Here is a 23,943-nt window from a genome sequence, read left to right as displayed (position 1 = left end):
CAATCATAAACTATGGTGGTTTGGCTTCCAATGGCTTAGCATTTTTCAGAGCAATGCTATTACAAGCGAGATGAAACGTTCTGTGAATGATGGGTTCTACGAAATGTTGTCCCACCACGAGCCTAAAGCACATTACTCATTCCTTCAACGCTACCTCATTCAGTCAATACAATCAACTTGGATAAACTCATCAAGTTAAATCTTCCTTTATCTCTTTACCATTGAGATCATTAAAGTTTCTCTTTCATTTCCCCCTTCCTTATTTGCGTTAATCAATCGTAACTTTTTAACCGACTTCCAAAAAGGAGGAGGTTCTACGTTCGGCTGTATGTGTTTTTTTTTTTTTTTTTTTTTTTTTATGTATGTCCAGCGATAATTCCGTCATTTGTGGACCGATTTTGAAAATTCTTTTTTTGTTTCAAAGGGTTTGATTCCAGGGTGGTCCCATTTTTTTCATGTCAGGATCTGATGATGGCATCCTGAAGAAATCGAGAGGAACTTTCGAAAATTGTAGAGACGGCTAGTGCGTTTGTTAGAGTTTCTATAAGGTATTTTAAACCACTATAATTTTATGAAGGTTTGGAGTTGGTCTGATGATGGAGCTGATACACAGACAATGGAACTCGTCAACGATTTACAGCAGGTACCTTTTGTTTGGGCTTTATTTATTTGTATTGATGAGAACTTTCCACCTAGATAGGTTGTGACTGTATTAAGGGTCTGATGATGAAGACAAAGGACAGTGAAGAGAACTCCTCGACGGTTCACAGTAGCTACCTTGTGTTTGGACTTGATGAATTTGTATTGATGAGAACTTTCCACCTAGATGGGTTGTGACTGTATTAGGGGTCTGGTGATGAAGACGAAGGATAGTTAAGGGAACTCCTCGACGGTTCACAGTAGCTACCTTGTGTTTTAACTTGATAATTTTGTATTGATGAGAACTTTCCACCTGGATAGGTTGTGACTGTATTAGAGGTCTGGTGATGAAGATGAAGGAGAGTTAAGGGAACTCCTCGACGGTTCACAGTAGCTACCTTGTGTTTGGACTTGATAAATTTTATATTGATGAGAACTTTCCACCCATACTAATTGCTCATTAATTTTTGTTCACACTCAGTCAGGTGTGCTAACACTAAAAATTAAAAAATAAAAATTTTAATAAAAAAAATTCAACCGACTTCCAACTCAAAAATTAACCTAAACTAAAAAGCAAAAAATAACATCTTACCTATGTGCTACCTTCTGATCAGTTTGAAGGCGGTGCCAATCCAGTGTCATGTTTTAATTAAAGCCGTTTCTGAAAGAACCGCAGAAATTGTGTAATTTAAACGGCTTGAATTAAAACATCACTGGCTTGGCACCGCCTTCAAACTGATCAGAAGGTAGCACATAGGTAAGATGTTATTTTTTGCTTTTTAGTTTAGGTTAATTTTTGAGTTGGAAGTCGGTTGAATTTTTTTTATTAAAATTTTTTTATCATAGAACTGTCAGACATTGTAGTAATATGCATCCATACGTAGTTAATGTCCCTTGGACTCGTACAATGCTTTTTGGCTCTGTTGTTGCTGATTCGCACTGTGAAGTTATGAAATGTTCTTCCCGCTTTCATAATCCTCAACAACAACATAGAGATATCTTCAAGTGAAGGTGGGTCTAGGCACCTTTTAAGCGCGTTCTACCATGGTTTCCATCATCGCTTACCGTCAAGCATGATTGCAGTCAAGCGCTGGCTTATACAATGTAATAAAAGTATTCCAATCATGGTCGGTTGTCTGCGGCTAGCCTAACTACATCGTCAGCCATTACGCTCTGTTACGCAACGAGTCGCGCGTACGCAGCGCTTTCTTCGCTTCTACGCGTGACCTTGAGCTGACGTCACTTTCGCTTGTAACGGGGTTCTCAACGGTTTTATTAATAAAAGTGGCACAAGTGCATAGCACCTTTTATTCAATTTGAAATGTTTGAATTTGGAATGTACTTTTGTTTTTGGAATACTTTATTGTTTTTTTTTTATATCTGGGATTTGACGAACGTTATTTAAACAAATAATACCTAAATATCGTACACAATATCGAATTGTGTGTTCAGGAAGTGTAAAAACTATATAAACATAAATAAATAATGGAATTAAAGACAAAATTATGCATGTGCGCGCTCAGTTTTGTAGCCAATTATTCGGAATCACTTTTTGCGGTGATTTTGTAGGGACGTAACCGATCTATAGTACAAAATTATCACTGAACCTATGTTATTTTGTATATTACTGACAAAGTGCACGCAAAGTTTCATGAAGGCGAATATACTAAGGCGTGAAACAAGTAAAGTCACAAAACGACATCTAAATTAGTACGTTGCCGATAGTATATGCAGCAATACTTGAACAGCCAAACGGTCTTCCCGGAATAGATTGACTACAATCATAAACTATGGTGGTTTGGCTTCCAATGGCTTAGCATTTTTCAGAGCAATGCTATTACAAGCGAGATGAAACGTTCTGTGAATGATGGGTTCTACGAAATGTTGTCCCACCACGAGCCTAAAGCACATTACTCATTCCTTCAACGCTACCTCATTCAGTCAATACAATCAACTTGGATAAACTCATCAAGTTAAATCTTCCTTTATCTCTTTACCATTGAGATCATTAAAGTTTCTCTTTCATTTCCCCCTTCCTTATTTGCGTTAATCAATCGTAACTTTTGTAGATAATAATCACGATAGAAGTGTTAATATAATTATGTTCTATTCTTAGGGATAATATTATTTTCTTAGGGAGTTGTCAAGTGTCGTTTGGTGGATCATTTGTTCAGATTTAATACTATGCCGCTGTGGCGTTTCCTGTGATGAAATATTATACTTAGTAACAAATTAGTGTGTGAATTATTTATGATTAAAATTACAACTTTTTGTGCAAAATTCTTTTGCCACCATTCCACGTGGGCATGATTTGTAAAGTTATTAGGATAAGTTAGCTTTAGTTTCTTATTGTATTCTTTCTCAATAAAAAAAAAACTTCAAGTTTAATTTCGCCAGTATTCAATAATTCATTTATTGAAGCAAAATCTACGTGTAGCCAGCGTGGTGGACTATTGGCCTAACCCCTCTCATTCTGAGAGGAGACTCCAGCTCAGCAGTGAGCCGAATATGGGTTGATAATAAAAGCGAAGGCTGGAATTTATTGTTTCAAATATTTTTAACGATCTTCCGGACACGGTCAAAAATCTTGCATTACGGTTAGGCTTAGTTTCAATATGTCGCTAACTAGGGCCTTATTAGAAGGCTCAAAACCACTCAGCGGGCGATGGAGCGAGCGATCGAATCAGAAATGAGGAGATCCGCAGACAAACTAGCCACTGACATAGCATGGGCAGGCCACATAGTTCGAAGAGCCGATGGACGTTGGGGTCCCAAAGTGCTGGAATGACGACCCCGCACTGGAAAGCGCAGTGTTGGTCGACCGCCCACTAGATGGTGAGAAGACATTAAGCGGGTTGCAGAGAGCCGCTGGATGCTGGCGGCTCGAGATTGTTGTGCTTGGAAGTCCATGCAAGAGGCCTATGTCCAGCAGTAGACGTCCATCGGCTCATAATGATGATGATGATGATGATTTTGTAGAATAATAAATAAATAAATAACACGCAAATTCCAAACATGACTAAGACATTTCGAGTGGTATTTTTTCTCCAAACTAAGGGCAAAGTTTGTAGGAACGGGTAAACATCTCACATGTACGTGAGAGCTTTGCATCGTACCCTCGTGAAATGTTATTTTTGCAAGACAATCTTGACCCAACCGCCGTCGAGTCGGACAAATATTTTGCTTTTACTTCAATATTTACGAAATCAAATTGCCTTGAAACTTTCAATGCTGAGCTGGCGAGATGAAAGTACACATTGCACAATGTACCCGTACCATGACATGATCCCGAAGGTAATTTAAGACCAATGCAAGTACCTGGTACAGTTACAAAGTAAATTATTATTTGTGATTTTTAATAAAATATCAAGGCGACCGTTCTTATTTATAAAATCGTTTTTTTTTTGTAGAAGCCTAGTAGATGCTCGTGAAATTCTATTTTCACACATGTACAAAATATTTTTTTAAGTTAATAATTTAGAGTTTATTGATCTCGTGACTCTTAAAGACGCTAAAAACCTTTTTTTGGCGTGTAGACCATGTTAGTTCCAAATTTCAGCTAAGTCACTCCAGTAGTTTCGTCGTAAGTAACATACACACACATAACACCTTTATATTCTGATTAGTGTTATTATTACGCCATCTTATTGTTTTTAACTGACTTCAAAAGAAGGAGTTTCTCAAGTTGATTGGTATGTGTTTTTTGAGTTATCAGTAAACAGAGTTTTAGTACAGAGATGTGACTAAGTACTACATACAATGATATTTTATACTATAGATAGGTTACGTGCCTACAAAATCACCGCAAAAATTGATCTGAATTCAGCTACTCCACTTTGTGTTTTTTTATATTATAATATAATATAATAATTTTAAATAATGTAAAAAAACACAAAATTGTGCATGTGTGCGCAAATATATTATATTTAACTATATAAAGTTTTTACACTTCCTGAACACACAACTCGACATTGTAGACAATATTTAGGTACGCGTTATTTGTTTTAAAAACTTTCGTTGTATATATTTCGTAGTATAAGCGACTAAATGAAATGTAGACAATTATCCACATTTATCCGCCTCAGTTTTGAAGCGTTAATTCCCTATCTCTAGTATAACATCGTTGACTACATACCATTTGATGTTGTATCCAGAAGCTTTAAACATTCTGAATAGGCTTACGTTCTACAAACATTTCTGATATAAAATATTCAACCGTACTTAAACGTATAATTAAGAAATTTATAAAACAAATCTTAATACCCACTCATACAAGATTGACGTCTAAAGTTACAAAGAACAAGGATCAAGATCAAGGTTAAGTTCAAACATCGCAAAGTGTTCGTCACAACAGATTTGCAGACTACCAAACAAACAATAATCACCAACAAGAACAGCGATTATGTCATTCAATGAACCACAAGTACCGTCAACACGCAAAGTTAATCGTAGTATGACATATTTTACTTAGCAAACTGTGAGTTAGTAACATTGACATTTTCAAACACTGTCTTACAAAAATCTTTGACCTAGAGTGGGTTCATTTGTGGCGATCACAGATTTATTTATTTATTTATTTATTTAGGAAGACCAACCGCAGAACATTGTATCGTGTATACATATTGATTACATACGTCGTGTTCAATGGTGAATGTTCAACTTATTACAGATCTTCACAACGTTTACAATATTTAAAAAAATATAATACATAGTTCATGTCATCTAACTACAATATATATCTTAATTCTAAAAATTAAAAAATATTACAAACTATTTACTACAAATTGAATTAAAACAAAAAAAAAAAAAATAAAAATACAAATTAAATTAAAACAAACAAAAAATGAAAAAATACAAATTAAATGAAATTAACAGAACAAAAGTACAATAATACAATTCAATTCAATTTAAATTTTTGGTTTTATGGGTACAATAATTGAATATTGGTTATTAAATGAAAATGTAAAATAAAATAATGTCAAATAATGTCAAAAAAAATGCCAAGGAATAAAAAAAAATGTCAAGGAATAAAAAAAAAAAAAATGTCAATAATGTCAATAAGATATAAGAGGTAACTAGATTTATAAAGTGCCAACTCTTTGTATTGAAACCAGCGTACCCAGGGGCGTGGCCTAAATGGCTGTTTAGTATTTAGTGAAAAATTAAATATGTCACCATTACTTTAGAGTTGAATATTATTCATTCCTTTTGTCATAGAACAAAACAAGACTGCTAGTACATGCGCGGACACGCTTGCGATGTTCCGCACACCCGGGTGTACGCGGGCCACGCCCCCTTGCTACTTCTATTGCTAAAAGCGTTAGCTTTTAGCGTTGTCTGTTCTGTGGTGGCGATTAACTAAGTCTTGGATGTTTTTATAAATCCACGCACACACGTAGGTACAGGTACAAATATTCAACACGAATAAATTTTGTTTTAACAATTAGCAAAAACATGTTTGGTATTACAAGGCAAGAACTGTAACGGTTACTATGTAATGTTTGTATAACTCAAACATTTGTGATTCGAATTAGTCTGTTTCTATCTATCTACTCGTATAGTCTTTGACAGAAAGAGATAGAGATTAATTCGAAACTTACACTGTGGTGTAATAATAAAACATTATCACTAAACAGCACTACAGAACACAAACATACTTGACTCGTGTTTACAAAACCATCGCAAATACGGTTTATAAAATAAAACAGTAAAACATATTTTACAAGTAAAATATTCGATTATCTTTAATTTACCATCCGTGAAAACGAAGTTGTTCGTAAGCGAACAAAACTTGAATTGTGGCAAGTTTTCGTTCGCGAGTTTAAGAACTGTCGCTTCTATACGAATACTTATCTATGGTGTAGTATACTGTTGATTAACATAAGTTTGTTTATGTTTATTGTTCTAAGCCCAGTATACTGAAACAAAGAAATGGCAAAGAGCACGGCCCCTGTCGCAGCGAAGCAAGTTATTGTATGAATAAGAGGAATTATTAAGAACTGATTTTTTTTGTAAAAATATACCTAACTCGCATCTATTACTATTAAAAAACCAATTTTAATTTATTAATACGTAAGTTTAAATTATGCTTTTTAACATCAAACATGATCTAAAACGTAACACTGACATTTATTATTTTACATTTATTATTACACCTGTTCTATCTCAATTGAACTGGAAAGTGCGTACGTAATAGTTATAAAACTAGGTAACTGCCCAAATCCCAGATATAAAAAAAAATCAATAAAGTATTCCAAAAACAAAAGTACATTCCAAATTCAAACATTTCAAATTGTATAAAAGGTGCTATGCACTTGTGCCACTTTTATTAATAAAACCGTTGAGAACCCCGTTACAAGCGAAAGTGACGTCAGCTCAAGGTCACGCGTAGAAGCGAAGAAAGCGCTGCGTACGCGCGACTCGTTGCGTAACAGAGCGTAATGGCTGACGATGTAGTTAGGCTAGCCGCAGACAACCGACCATGATTGGAATACTTTTATTACATTGTATAGGCCAGCGCTGGACTGCAATCATGCTTGATGGTAAGCGATGATGGAAACTATGGTAGAACGCGCATTCCTAAAAGGTGCCTAGTCACACCTTTACTTGAAGATATCTCTATGTTGTCGTTGAGGATTATGAAAGCGGGAAGCACATTTCATAACTTCACAGTGCGAATCAGCAACAACAGAGCCAAAAAGCATTGTACGAGTCCAAGGGACATTAACTACGTATGGATGCATATTACTACAATGTCTGACAGTTCTATGATAAAAAGGAATATTATGCTAAGTCGCGGATTGAATTTACTAGCTAGAATGTGTAATTATTTTTGAATAAAGATAAAGTAATAATTATTTCGTCCGCTTTGTTGTATATTGTTAGTAATTATAAGCAGAACATAATAAAACATTCGGAATTTACTCGTAATAACGATTTAACTCGATAATTCATGTGTTTGTCAAAAACCTTTGAGCCCAGACACCTTAATGGTTGATGAATATGATGTTAATGAGACTCGTTAAATTAAATGTTTAGACGTTACCAAATCATCTAATAGTTATCTCCACTTGCCACACACTCTAACCATTACTTCCTTAGTGTTCGTCTCATGTGTCCTTTCACTAGAATTTGAACAAACTGTCTTAAAAATTCGAAATGGAAAATAGCCATTGAAAACAAATCTCAAGATTAAAAATGAAGTTTATGTAGTTTACAAGTTATGAATTAAAAGTTCGATAAACCAAAGTCTGCAGTCTGCGTTGGCCCTAACGGCTGACGTTGACACCGATTATCATAGTCGTAAAGTTGTGATGTTTAATGCAGCCGTAGTTTGGCTCGCACTTGGCCGCGTGATTTAAGCGTTCACACTTCAAACGGTTTCACGGAGACGATTTATTTGATCGATGGCAAGGAAAACAAATAAACATATGTATGCTCCATCGTTTAACGCTTCTAGTTTTAAATATTTATTCAAGTAGTGGCTGACGATTTTGACTTTGTTCGTGTAAACACAGCGATATCTTGAATAACTTTAACGATATTTTATAATAGACTAGCTGACGCCGCGCGGTTTCACCCGCGTGGTTCCCGTTCCCGTAGGAATGTCGGGATAATATATAGCCTATAGCTACCCTCGATAAATGGGCTATCTAACACTGAAAGAATTTTTCAAATCGGACCAGTAGTACCTGAGATTAGCGCGTTCAATCAAACAAACAAACAAACAAACTCTTCAGCTTTATAATATTAGTATAGATATAATATATAATAGATGAGCCATGATAGCCCAGTGGATATGACCTCTGCCTCCGATTCCGGAGGGTGTGGGTTCGAATCCGGTCCGGGGCATGCAACTTTTCAGTTGTGTGCATTTAAAGAAATTAAATATCACGTGTCACAAACGGTGAGTGAAAACATCGTGAGGAAACCTGCATACTAGAGAATTTCCTTAATTCTCTGCGTGTGTGAAGTCTGCCAATCCTCATTGGGCCAGCGAGGTGGACTAGGCCTAACCCCTCTCATTCTGAGAGGAGACTCAAGCTTAGCAGTGAGCCGAATATGGGTTGATAACGAGGTGTGAATAGATTCGTTAATCTAAGCGGCATAATTCACAGAGTTGGAACAGGATGAAATATTTAACTGGGTCACTTACCTCGTTTTTAAATACAGAAGACCTAACATCCATACGACCAGACCAGACCAGACGTACTTAGGTATCTTTAGAAGAAATGTTGACCAATAGCAAAAATATCGCGTTCTCTTTCGCTGAGACGGGTCACAAGCTATCTACCCTCCGACATCCGATATTTTCCATTGCGCCGCTATTCGTTGACATTTTGTCTTTAAATTTCCTATGGATGTATGGGAGATCAGTGTAAGCATAAAATATGACATTTTTGTTCGTGTTATTCTGTAATTTTTACTTCCATATTAGCCAATGTATATCTATATCAACATAGACCGAAAAATAGATTCCTAAATCATTACACTAAATCCTACCCATCAGCATAACATTTTCATACACATAAATACCGTAAATATAAATAAATTAATCATAAACTCGGTTTCTTTATTATATATTTGGATAAGAGTGGAAGCACACTATTAAAACGTTACCATTTTGACTAACATATTGGCGTATGTATAATTATAATACAGAATAAAAATAGTTTAAGTATTTACTAGATCCACCAGCATAACATCATTTTCACACATTTACCGAATATACACATAAATCTATACTAATATTATAAATGCGAAAGTAACTCTGTCTGTCTGTTACCTTTTTACGGCTAAACGGCTGAACCGATTAAGATGAATTTTGATATGATCATAAATGGGACCTTGGAGCAAAACATAGGATACTTTTTGACCCTAAAATAAAAATTGAAGACGGTGAAATAGGGGTTGAAAGTTTGTATGTTCCTTCATTTTTAGAGTTCCTACTTTAATTGTTCATCCTACTAATATTATAAATGATGATGTTTGTTACTCTTAAACGCCGAAACTACTAAACCGATTTCGTTGAAATTTGGAATAGAAATAGATATTACTCTGGTTTATCAGATAAGTTATTTTTTATCTCGGAAAAGTCCATGGTTCCCGAGGGATTTGTGAAAAACTAAATTTCACGCGAACGAAGTCGCGGGCGTCTGCTAGTTAATAATAAAATCTGTTTTTTATTATATATTTAGATAAGAATGGAATCATACTATTAACACGCCATAATTTTGTCTAACATATTGGCCATACATATAATTATATTACATACTATAAAATTGTTTTACAGTATTTGCTAATCCCATCTATCAGCATAAAATAATTTTCATACGCATAACCCGAAGATAATCATAACTTATATTTAATACTAATTTTCCGCTTCAAGGAATCCACGTGGACGACCTCCGTGGTGCAGTGGTATGCGCGGTGAATTTACAAGACAGAGGTCCTGGGTTCGATCAATGGCTGGGCCGATTGAGGTTTTCTTAATTGGTCCAGGTATGGCTGGTGGGAGGCTTCGGCCGTGGCTAGTTACCACCCTACCAGCAACGACGTACCGCCAAAAGATTTAGCGTTCCGGTACGATGTCGTATAGTGGATTTTCCTCCTTCTAACAAGCTTGCTTCCATCTTAGATTGCATCATGACTTGACCATCAGGCGAGATTGTAGTCAAGGGCTATCTTGAAAAGAATAAAAAATTAATAAAATCTTTTTAACAAAAAAACTAATCCGACTTTAAAATCACAAAACTAAACCTGCCAAGCCAGTGACGTAGAAATATCAGCCGTTTCTGATTTTAAGTTAATGCATCAATGTATTGGCACCACCTGCAAAGTGATCAGAAAGTAGCAAATACGATGTTATTTTTCGCTTTTTAATTTTGTGATCTTCAAGTTTGTTTAATTTTTTTGTTTAATAGATTAAATTTTTCTATCATTTTACAGAAAATTTCGATATTTTAAATTTTATACAGAATAACCGATTTTCAATAAAAATAAATGGAACCAATCTGGAACTATACTTTAACACACAAAAAAAAAGAATTTTCAAAATCAGTTAAGAAATTACGAAGTTATGAGGTAACAAACATAAAAAAAAACATACGCATCGAAAAATCATACCTCCTTATTTTTTGAAGTCGGTTACAAACGGGAACTAATCAAGAACCAATCAGAATGTTATTCGCTGGTGTATTTATACACGAGTAAAATAATGTCTAGTCGGCGCCAATTTCATCCATTGTTCCCCGAGCGGTATCGTGTACCCATCGGGCTGGTACTCTGCCAAATGTCCGTTGTTCTATTCTCGGCTAATGTGTAACTATCGACTCGACTCTAACTGTCTAAGAGCCACGGTTAGTACAAGTATTATCGGCCCCTTTATTCGCAATCACTATCGTATTTTATGTGCATCACGAATGCGCGCCGCTTTGAAAATTGCTTTGGATCTACTGGACCGATTTTTGAAAATAGAACGTATTACGTCTTGGGGTAACAGGTCATCTCTTAGCGTTAGTATGACACGAGTAGTTTTACATTTGGATTTAGAGGACCGATGTAGTCATGGTTCTGCTTAACCGATTTTGAAAATTCCTTCATCAATAAAATACTGCTTTATTACCGTGTAAGAAAATTTCCCGTATTCCCACCGGAATGGGAACTATCCGATTGAAACCACGACCTGCTTGAAATATATAAATGCAAGTATAAAAAATTGTAAATTGCTTTAGATCAACGATTTGGGAAACAGGCTAATAATTCAACGTAAGTAAGATTACATTACGATTTAGAGATTATATTATGTTAATTAAACTGTACTTTTTCCAAATTACTTCGATACCATCTTATAGCAGGTGTCCACAGATCCGACGGTCCGAGACGTGTTATGCAGATCTGTGGACGCCTGCCATTAAACTGTATTGTCACTTCACATCAACTGAGATTGCAATGAAGCGTTAACTTATCAATGAATAAAAAAAATACCATCTGTTTTTAAATCATGAAGATCATTCAGAGTTTTCGGAATAACTTATCGTTAAAAACATCGATAAAAGCACAGGGCGCCCCGACAAAGCGCACGCGCATCTATTTACGTTGGCCGTAAAACGTCGGCTCGATTTGATCCGGCACTTGTAGTGCGATACATTTATATTGTACTAGAACGACTCTGCGATTGCCAGACCTACCTCATTTACTGAAGTTTTTCAGCCTATACTCAGGCTACTCCATAGACGCAATATTGCACTGCGTACACTGAGGACATATTAGTTATTGCGCTTAGTGGCAGTTTGATACTGTGACGATCGCGTCAACGTAAACCCGAATTTCTATGAAATTGAAACAGCGCGATCTAGTGACACTATTGCATAACTGTTTCATAGTCACAGTATGAAAACATTGAAAACTCCCACTAGGCACTCTGTTTTATAGAAGGAATTTTCCATTTTTACCCTGTGCATCTATAATTCTTACTCTGGTTAAAAACATTATGCACGCCACTCCGTATGCTCCCATCATAAGTATGGTAGCCGATTATGTAGTTTGCACAGTGATGGATTTGATTTTAAGGGTTTAAATTCTCAATTGCCAAGTATAACACGTACCTATTTCTTTTAATACTCTATGGGATATCATAAGAAAGCATAATATCTCCAGACGCCAGACCCTTAGCTTCGTGGCAACCTTTGGCCAGAGATTCTTAAAGTTTGATTTTAACCAGTATTTTTTTAAGGGTTGCCGAGAAGCTTAGTGATTGATTACTGGGGCCATAATTTCTCATGTTATGCCGAGGAAAATATTAAAAAAAGGCGCTGTAACCTTGGACATTTGAGGGTCTTAAACCTTAAAACCTGCTAACTTCTATACCCATCAAAGTCCAAACTCTATAAATGGCTACCAGTACATATGGTAAGAGCATGGACTGTCAAGTTTCAGCTTTTATAGATGAGGTATGTCTAGCTGTCGCTGGCCGTATACTTCAAGAAGTAGAATCGAGGCCGGACTAGTGGCATTAAACGAATCTGGTTATTACGGTCCAATGGATAGATTACATCGCATATATTTTGTTGAATTCCTTAATAATAATGGACAAGACGCACGGTCTATGAGTAATGGGGTAGAAATTTCCGCGATCTTTTTTACTTGTGTGATTTATTAATTCTTTCTTTATGCTATGAGCTAGATTGATAATGCACTAAAGTCTTGTACGAGTTTATTACTCAGAAGATATCAAGTCGTGCTCTTTTTTAAATGACAGGTTGAGTGCATCTGACCCGAAGTTGGCCTATACACTAATTAACCGACTTCCAAAAAGGAGGAGGTTCTACGTTCGGCTGTATGTACTTGTGCTACATTCTGATCAGTTTGAAGGCGGTGCCAATCCAGTGTCAAGTTTTAATTAAAGCCGTTTCTGAAAGAACCATAGAAATTTTGTAATTTAAACAGCTTGAATCAAAACATCACTGGCTTGGAACCGCCTTCAAACTGATCAGAAGGTAGCACATAGGTAAGATGTTATTTCTTGCTTTTTAGTTTAGGTTATTTTTCGAGTTGGAAGTTGGTTGAATTTTTTTTATTAAAATTTTGTTTTGGTATTTATTATCAACCTATCAAAATAAACAACAAATCAATTGATAAAATGTCATCTACCTACTGTGTGATATCCACGAATCATACAGTAGGTAGATGACACCTACTGTAATGCTGGACTAGTATCGTTCACAAATTCACGAACAAAATTGTCTGTCATTTTGTGAGGAAAACGAGCTTTAGATTAGGTAGTGAAACTAGAAGTTGTTGACCGTTTTTCACACCATTCAACTACACAAAAAGGTATTTTAATGGAGCTCTTTAACAGTTATAACTATGAAACATCGATTCTATAGAGACAGTTATTATAATCTCATTCAATCGTCATATACTTTGACAGAAAAGTAACGTCTTGCGATGCAGGCCCTTACGTATTTAAGTCTGAGACCACGGCCAGTGATAGTGGTTGCTAGAGCTTTCGTGGTTTGCTACGATTTGTGATGCCTTTAGTGAGTTTTATAAGCACTATACGTAGTGTTGTTCTATTTATAGTCGATGGCTTTCCACTTACCATCAGGTGGATCATCAAACAGAAACGATGTTAAACGATCCACTGATAGTTTGCATAGAAATGTTTGTTCAACTTAGTCATCGTTAAGTGTTATAGTTCTGTCCAGATGTTATTTGTCCAGTATATATGTCCAGCTGTTTGTGCGAGATATTTTTGCGACTGTGCTTTCGCTGAAATTCGTCAACATTCCATGTTATTCCTTGGATTCAATTGGATAAAATGCGTGTAGAACTGAGATAATTAACTGTTCCTCCGAGAAAATCTGCGTAGTAGTCCGGAGTTGAAACGTTAGTGTTGTTACAACTCCATGCATTCATGAGCATAAGCTATTAATGTTTACTATTTTATAAATCTAATATTAATTGTGATATGGTCATTAATGGGGTGGTTTTTTTTTTGGAAATAATCGCGGTGAGTTCCCTCGTCCTTCTTAATCAGTCTTTCAGAGGTGATTTAGTCCATTTGGCCACTGTTTACCACTTCTAGGGCATTAGGCAGCCATTGTCAGCTTATTTGCCGCCGACTCAGGGTTGACCTTTTATGGCAGGTATGGTATCTCCTCCTGGTCACTGGCTAGGTGGAAGGCAAGAGGCTGCGATCGGCGTTGGTCTGATCAGATCGAAGCACCACACTCGACTCTACAGTCTTCAACGCTCTCCGGATGGCCGAAAATAGAATACGATGGCGTGACAAAATTAAACTGAAAGTCATGAAGGTGATCACAACCCTCATATATGAGGAACAAGACTGAAGTAGGTGACATAGACAAACTTTAAAAAAAAAAATTACTTTTTATAACCCAAATATTTAAACCCAGTCTGTAACAAAGTACAAGTTCCAATACAAGGTCACTAGTATTATGATAATGGTGATACTGAAGTTAAAAAGAAGTAATTATAACCTACCTAACCTTAAAATATTTTAGACGAAATCCCTTCACTTTTATTAAAGTCTAGACGATGAAAGATAAACATATAATTGCTAACAAAATCTATACTTTAAACTTCATACTATAAATCCCCAAACTTGATTACACATATTAGGAAGGTCCGTAGTCCGTCCTAAAAGCCAGACTTCGGTGATCAATAAAGTTGAAAAATTTATTCACTTTTTGCTTGTTAACTTAATTAAAGTGGATGGATGGTAGAATATGATCCAATTATTCAATAATATGATTGAAACTGATTACTATCATTATTTAAATATTATAAAAAAATAAAACGAATGGAAAATACAATTTGCGATTTGTTATAAGGAAAATAACAGTATCAATACAATAATTAAATAAATTATTATCGATGTACTTTTCAATTTATTAAAAAAATAACTTTCAGAGAACAATACAAAATAAAAATGATGCAAATGTTGAAAAACCTGGTTTAAAAAAACCAACTATTTGTTTTTTTTACAATTACAACCCGTATTTTAAATAGCATGTTTACTTTTTAGTAACTGGCTTACGGTTATAGTCTACGGTTTTAAGTCTTTTGAGGGATAAAGATAAAAGCTTTTTGTTTTTTTTTTTAAATTATAGACTGACAACTTAAGTTTATTTATTCTAATGGCTGTACCGATCATGACCACCAGGAATTATTATAATTTGTAATACCTAAAATGTACAAAGGAAATAATAACTTGTATGTACATAACTGACATAATTTAGCTTAGCTATTGACACGTCAGCTAATTGCCGAATTGCGTGCTCGGTACACAAAGGAAATTATTTGGTTCCGTCAATCTCAAGGTACCTAATTGGTGTTATTGGAAACGTATAGCTATTACGAGTAACAAGCAGTTTTTGCATTTTGAATCGTTCATTATCAAAACAGATGTTTTTATATCCTTGTTAAAACAAAGCCAATAATCTAAAGTTAAACATTAGTTACATGAATGCTTATATAAAATTTTTTTGTGTACCAAAATAACATTTTATTTTAAATGATTTAATAAAATATTATTTTGATGTACAAAAGTTTCGCTTACGACCTTTCTAAAATATAAAATACTAGCGGACCCGGTCAAGCTTCGTTTTGACATAAGTGCACTTATTCTCTATCCCTACTCACCCTACCTCTACCCCTACCCTACCCTTACCTTACCCTACCCCTACCCTACCCCTACACTACCCCCACCCTACCTCTACCGCTTGACTCTTAAACGTTTATATGGGAAATAGAAAAGGGCAGTTTTTAGGGTTTTTCCGGAAATTATTTGATTTTTTCTCACCTTTTAAACCTTCCCTATACCTCCACGAACATTTCAAGACCAAGATAAGATAAATCCGTTAAGCCGTTCTCGAGTTTTAGCGGGACTAACGAACAGCAATGCATATACAAATATTATATAAGAAGATCACGAATATCTAATATGGGAAATGAAAAAAGCATGCCGCCAAAAGCCGCAAAGAAGCGTAATATGAAATGCGAAGTGAACAATGAAGCACGCCCAGTGTCATCAGCGCTGCGCCACTGACCCAAATATACCACAAAACGGCAGTTCTACGGATCAAGTTTACTTGGAAGGGCGAATATATTTTTAGCCCAAAGTACTACTTTAGCTACTTCTTTTTTTTTAAATTACAAAAAACATTAACCCTCCCGCTGCAGGACATTTGAGTGCCCAAGCAACCGTAGGTCAGGGCTCCAGAGTGAAAACCTCTTCACAAAAGGCGCCGTCTCAAGAATCACTGCCTTCTGTATCCTACCCAAAATACGATAAACAGTTTAGCGGAAGCTTCTTAAGGTGTTGGTCAAAGCTTTTCGCTATAAGACCATTGACTCAAACAACTATCAAAATAATAATATAACGGTTTTACATAACAATAAAACCGATATTAAATATCGTGCACGTGGTTTACATTAAGAAACTCAATTGATCGAACCACAATAATAAAATATGCACTATTACCGCTGTATTATTGTATTTGTAAATCGTATAAGATAATATTTTTTAGAAAAATTAGATTTTATTTAATTTTTTTTTGTGTACGCGGTGACAGTAGGTACACACTGCTATGAGCTAAGATGTCAGTGCTTACACACTGGCTAGCACGATGAAACAACACCTCCTTTAGTAGATTGAAGGAACTAGGTATGTATCGATGTTCTGACCATAGAAAGGTAAGGTACACAAATGCGATTTTCAAGACAATGGTTTTCAATAGGCACATTAATAGTTGATTCAATTTCACATGGCGGTAATCTCGTGAGCAAGGTCCAAGTTTTTTGATACTTTTTCTTTTTCGGTTTTAGCCAGATCATGTGAAACAGTAATATCAACAACTAGCTGACGCTGCGTGATTCTCGTTCCCGTAGGAATAAATTGAAAGAATTGAAACCTGAGATTCGCTCGTTCAATCAAACATACAAACAAACTCTTCCGCTTTATATATTAGTATAGAAATATAGATTATTGCACGGTGCACTGACCGATCGGCTAGCACTATCAGGTCAATTGAATATTGTCTATTGACCTGATATATGATAATAATGGCCCTATCAGTGATAATCGTTATTATAAGTAAAGATTTCAACAAGTGATACTGCTAAAAATACTCACCCTTCCAAGTTCTTTTACAAGTTTCCTCCTCTTTGAATCATGTTCACACATATAATAGTGATGTGTATTGTTTAAGTACATTTATTTATTTATTTATATAAGGGACGTGACCACCACCACCTTTAGTAGATGCCCAGGAGTAGACAACTGACAATACTTTACTAGCGTTGTCTAGATAGCCACTGTCAGAGTTTCTCCTATTCTGTAAATTTCCTCTTTACTATTTCACGTCTAACTGGCCGTGTACCGCACACTCAATGGTTTATTTACATTAAGTAAGTAACGCACTAGTAAAACAACAGAAAACACCATAAAAGTGTCTAAAGGTACAAAAATTATTACGCCAAATAACAATAATTTGTTGCGTAAAGACAACAAAACATAAAAGAACGAACGCATTACGCAAGAAGCAGCAGGAATAGACGTAACATCGCGGCATCAAATGCTAACAGTGAATTGGACACGTCTCTGTGAAGATCTATTTTCAGGAAACGGTACAGACGCACGGAACTGGAGCTTGAGATGCAAATATAATGATGCTATTATGTTCGCAAGATTTGTGTCCATTAATCTTGATCTGGCACCTAACTCTTGAGTTTTTAGGGTTCCTTAATAACAAAAGGATAAACGGAACCCATATAAGACCACTTTGTTGTCCATCGCTCTGTCAAGACACTTAAATTTGGGAATTATCAGACATGGAATTATCAAGTAGAAATCTAAACCGTAGGTAATATACCGAATACTCGATTCTACGGTCCCATGAAGTTGTGAAAAATCAACATTTACGTAAATGATACGGCCGTTTATTCAGCAAAAAACGCATATTTCGATACTTCCTAAGGAATCAAAACTCATAGGGTAGAGTTACCTAATCCATGTTGACCTAGAACTATGAAATTTAAAATCGCTATAAACTACAAGTAAAAGAAAAAATCTCAAACTATACATTTGTCATCATCATTATTATCAGCCGATGGACGTCTACAACTGGGCATACTAAGGCCTCTTGCATGGATTACCAAACAAAACGGTCTCGAGCCGTCAGTATTACTAATAATAGTCATTTGTAATTCTGCCAAATCTTGACAAAAACCGGTAAGCAGATTCCTGAACTATTTATAATGATCATACGTACGGAACTCTCGGTGGGTGAATCGGACTCGCACTTGTCCGATTTTTAATAAGACAGGAGCTAGAATTGTGAACTCGTTAACCGACTTTTAGTAATTGAACTTGGAGATTTCTTTTTCTATCGTCTCGTTGGTATTTAAAAATCTTGGCAAGAAGATAATTCATTAAAATATATAATAGATACTGTGGTTTGTTGATTTAAGAGTGGGTAGATCGAGAGAAACTCAATTAGTCTGAAGTATTTGAAATATAGTAACCTCTTACAGAATTCTAGACAAAATTCTAGTAAGTATTTTTTGTAACATTAAACGATTTTATGTTGCCAGGCGACTGACGATGACGGTGAGAAGCCTCTCTTTTATTAGGCTAATAAGAGATAGGTTATATTTTTAACCCCCGCAAAAAGAGGGGTCTTATAAGTTTGACACCGAATGTCTGCAAATATACTCGAGTAGGGTCTCAAATGAAAGCGCATTGAAACAGAATATAGTTGACTAAATCAAGAGTTCTTCAATTGATGAGAAAATTGGTGATGGGAATTGGTGCTTTTCTCTTTGGTCGCATGTAAGTACTTCAATGAGAAATTATTTTCATATTGTGGTATGTAAACAAATAAGTACATAAATAACACATAAAATCAAAGATACACCAAAAGCGGAAATTTCTCCTCAGATCTTCCAATTTGTGTTTGGAACAATGAATAAATCATCTCTAATATTCAAACAAAAATGACCTCATTCTAGCGTCAGAAAAACAAAAAGAACTCACAAAGAATGGGGAGATTCCACGTCGTCATAGCCTCGTTTTATTATAGGAAATTTAAAAATAAATTGTCTACGCCTACGTTTTTACGCCCTGCGAGAAGCTCGGCCCTTTACAGTTGCATTTATTTCATTGATGGCGTTAACGTTACTTATTACCAATTGGTTAATACAATATGGCACAGATCAACGGGCCTATTATGTAACTCGGTGTACCATTCAAATAATGAGTCACTACATCTTTTTTCATCGTATTTTCGTTTTTGTGATCATCTAAAATAGTTATTTCAACGAAATAACCGTAACTGCACCATTTTACATTGGTAACGTGTATTATTTCTACGATCATCTAACATGATTACTTCAACGAAATTACGTAAATACCAGTTTGTCGTACTACCTGCTACTATACTGTCGTTACTAATGTAAAATAAGTAAATAAAATAAAAAAGCCTTTTATTTCTTCTTAATAGTTAACAATTCATTAGGTACAAGTATTTAGGTTTTTAAGTACATTAAAATCTTAATTTATTTTTTTTAGTTTATTACTAATGTTATTTTTCGTAAAATGACGACAATTGCGTCATTTCGTTGAAAACACTATGTTAGATGATTGCATAAACGAAAATACTATGAAAAACGGATGTATTGACTTGAATGGTACACCGAGTTACATAATAACCCCTGCAAGTAAGATGATAGAGTTAAAAACTAGTCCACAGACATTCCCAAAAAGATATAAAATAATCGAGATGAGATCGACTTTCTGCATAAATGGCCCCACAACAACGGGATCAAACGGTTATAATTGCAAGGTACTGCTAGTTTTTAATCTATACTAATATTATACAGCTGAAGAGTTTGTTTGTTTGGTTGAACGCGCTAATCTCAAGAACTACTGGTCCGATTTGAAAAATTCTTTCAGTGTTAAATAGCCTATTTATCGAGGAAGACTATAGGCTATATTTTGTCCTCGTATTCCTACGGGAACGGGAACCACGCGGAAGAAACCGCGCGGCGTCAGCTAGTACAAATATACACGATATAGTACGTTTCGTATAGTGTGCAGTAGAATATATGGTTGGAGTAACAAAATTGATGACTCACCCGAAGCATTTTGAAGGCACTCGAGCATAATTACGTTTTCCATTAAATTACCGCATTCATGATAACGTTCTAGGGGACGGGGCTATTCTTATAGTTTACCATTACGTTGCGATTTTGTCTACTCGTATTTGTGGAAACTAAATAGATGAGCTTCGGTTCTTCGAATGTGTAAATGGAGTATTGTTATACTCGATTAGTTTATAATTTACATGGATTAGTAGACAGAGACGGTAATAACATTATTAGATCAAGGAATCGGAAGCAATTAGTAACTATAAATCAATATGTATATATAGTTCATTGAAGTTTTAAAACACTAAAAATACTTTGAAAAACTGATAATAACTTTAAAAAATTCAAAATCTTAGTATTGCCAGCATTTCTTGACAAAAATATAGTATTTTTCAGATTTAGCCATAAAAAATATAGCACACTAGAAAATATAGTTTTTACGAAATAAGCGGTAAAATACGTTCGTTTTTCTCAAATCTATATTTATTTACGCTTACTGCATTTTACAAGAATTTTTGTCTTAAGTAATTAACAGATATTACATGCTTTTCCACGTTTTTCAAGCTTATTTTTTTAATCTTTTAAGTTTTATTTAAAGTTCGGAATTCGATAAGATAGACAAGTTCGGATTCGGTAATAATTTTTATAAAATATAAAGTTTATAAAGTTGTTGAAAATATAGTATTTTTGCGTACTATATATTTCTTCAACAGTATATAGTACGCAGACCCGAAATATAGCACAATATTATATATTATAGTACGATTGGCAACCCTAACCTGGACCCATGCAGTCTTGTCTGCCCTATCCCTAGAATGTTTTAATGTTAAAATGAGGCAAGCCCACGAGTTGGAATGGAGCGAAGCATTTTATATACTTTTTATTGAGATCGGAATCAAGAAAAAAAGATATCGTATAAAAGCCAAGTTCGCAAAATAAACGCAGCTATGCGGAAACTGTATATTCTAGGAGCTGTTTCAAAGTATATGGTTGTGGCGTTTCAGCAATCTACTTTTCGATCGGGTCGGCACACGGACAGTGATTAACGGCGCTCCAGTTCGCAGACCAGAGACACGCGGATATTTTCATATATCTACACTAGTCAGTGGCGTGCAGTAGGTTTTTAAATAGGGTTTGCACTATAAGTAAATTTTGGAAAATTGCTTGTCAAAAATTGTAGTAAAAAAATTCAACCGACTTCCAACTCAAAAATTAACCTGTACTGTGAAACGTTGAGGAGTTCTTTTTACTGTCCTTCGTATTCATCACCAGACCCTTAATACAGTCACAACCCATCTAGGTGGAAAGTTCTCATCAATACAAATTAATCAAGCCCAAACAAAAGGTAACTGCTGTAAATCGTTGACGAGTTCCATCGTCTGTATTTCGGCTCCATCATTAGACCAACTCCAGACCTTCATAAAATTGTAGTTATTTAAAATACCTTATGAGAATACTAACAAACACACTCGATTTTCGAATTTCGATTTCCCTCGATGGATGGAGATGGAAGTAACCTCGAAGTTTCCAATTCGAACCCTCTCTATCCGAATACGAAACTCACACTATCAGAGTTATAGCAAAAAACATAGCGCTTTAATTGGTAAATAATCGCATGATAAAAATATTAGCTATTCTGTACTAACGATGTTTTAATAACTCGTGTGTTTCCAATTCGTCTCTATGTTCTCTATCTTCAGTATGGTGTTAGACAGAGAGCGATACAGACGAATCGAGACACGCACTGAATTATTATAATGTATTATTTTTACAAGTCGACAATTGATTTACACCTGACTGGAATCTGAAATCTTGTATTCAATTCCCACAAGCTCTTTTTGATTTGTTTGCGGAAAATATATTATTAATATTGGACTTCAAAAAAGGGAGTTTTGTTTGCTTTAGTTGCCTCGACGGCCTCCGTGGCGCGCGTGGTATGCGCGGTGGACTTTCTAAGTCCACCGCGCATACCCGGTTCTGGGTTCCATTCCCGGCTGGGCCGATTGAGGTTTTCTTAATTGGCCCAGGTCTAGCTGGTGGGAGGCTTTGGCCGTGACTAGTTACCGACAAAGACGTACCGCCAAGCGATTGAGTGTTCCGGTACGACGTCGTGTAGAAACCGAAACGGTTGTGGATTTCATCCTCATCCTAACAAGTTAGCCCGATTTTATGTTAGATTGCATCATCACTTACCATCAGGTGATAATGTAGTTAAGGACTAACTCGTAAAGAATAAAAAAGGTATATGTTCATGTATGTAAAGATGACCTATGGTTCCGAGACTTGGTCGCTAACTATGGGCCTCATAAAAAGGCTCAGAGTCACACAGCGGGCGATGGAACAAGCTATGTTAGGAGTATCTCTGCGTGATCGAATCAGAAATGAGGAGATCCGCAGAAGAACCAAAGTCACCGACATAGCTCAACGAGTTGCGAAGCTGAAGTGGCAATGGGCGGGGCACATAGTTCGTAGAGCCGATGGACGTTGGGATCCCAAAGTGCTGGAATGGCGACCCCGCACCAGGTGGACTGACGACATCAAGCGAGTCACAGGGATTCGCTGGATGCAGGTGGCTCAGTATCGCGATGTTTGGAAGTCCCTACAAAAGGCCTATGTCCTGCAGTGGACGTCCATCGGCTGATATGATGATAATGATGATGATATGTTCATGTATAAAAATGTTCATGTGTAAAAAGGTAGGTATATGTCGAAACTACTGATCAGATTTGGAAGGTTTTAATTACCAGATACAACACATAAACATCATGCACCAAAGCGTTAACAACACTAAAGAACAATAACATATGCATTTGGGAACATGCACTTGATGTCAAGCAACTGAACAGAATATTTATAATTCCCTGTGTTTGCCAAAGACACCGTCTGTTCGTCTGCCAACATATAAAATGCAATCGTTAGCAGGACAGCGCGCACAACGCACGGATGCGTTTACATTCCCGAGGAAATAACGATTTGTTTACGAACAAATACTAATACTTTAGCAAAGCGCAGACAAGCGCGCCTACTTGTTGTATTTTATAATTTTACCAGCAGACGCCCGCGACTTCGTCTGCGTGGAATTTAGTTTTCACAAATCCCTTGGGAAACTTGGATGTTTCCGAGATAAAAAGAAGCCTATGTGTTAATCCAGGCTATAATATGTATATCTCAATACCAAATTTCAGCTAATTCGGTTAAATAGTCAAGGCGTGAAAGAGTAACAAACATTCATATCATTAAAATCATCAGTTTTCGCAAATCTTGAGAAACCATGGATTTTTTCGGGATAAAAAGTAATAAGCCTATATGTTAATCTAGAGTAAAATCTATTTCTATTCCAAATTTCAGCCAAATCGCTTCAGTAGTAGCGGCGTTAAAAAATAACAAACATCCAAACATCCATACAAACTTTCGCGTTCACCTAACTAGTAATCTACTCAAACGAGAGGCGAGATAGCGCAGTGGATATGACCTCTGCCTTCGATTTGGAGGACATAGTTTTGAATCCAGTCCGCGGCATGCACCTCCAACTTCTTAGGTTTGCATGTCATCATCATTATCAAACCATATTCGGCTGATTGCTGAGCTCTAGTCTCCTAGAGAGAGTTAGGTAAATAAAATAGTCCGCTT

The 23,943-nt window shown here is 35.8% G+C and overlaps 1 protein-coding gene across 4 annotated transcripts in view; it reads right to left on the bottom strand.

Moving 5' to 3' along the window:
- LOC112048897 (pseudouridylate synthase RPUSD2) overlaps positions 1-23,943 on the bottom strand; it is a 505,733-nt gene that overhangs the window by 173,980 nt on the left and 307,810 nt on the right. The gene's annotated exons all lie outside the window — the stretch shown is intronic.

This window comes from Bicyclus anynana, chromosome 3, assembly GCF_947172395.1.
Source record: "Bicyclus anynana chromosome 3, ilBicAnyn1.1, whole genome shotgun sequence".
NCBI lineage: Eukaryota > Metazoa > Arthropoda > Insecta > Lepidoptera > Nymphalidae > Bicyclus > Bicyclus anynana.
This window is presented reverse-complemented; position numbering and strand designations above follow the sequence as displayed.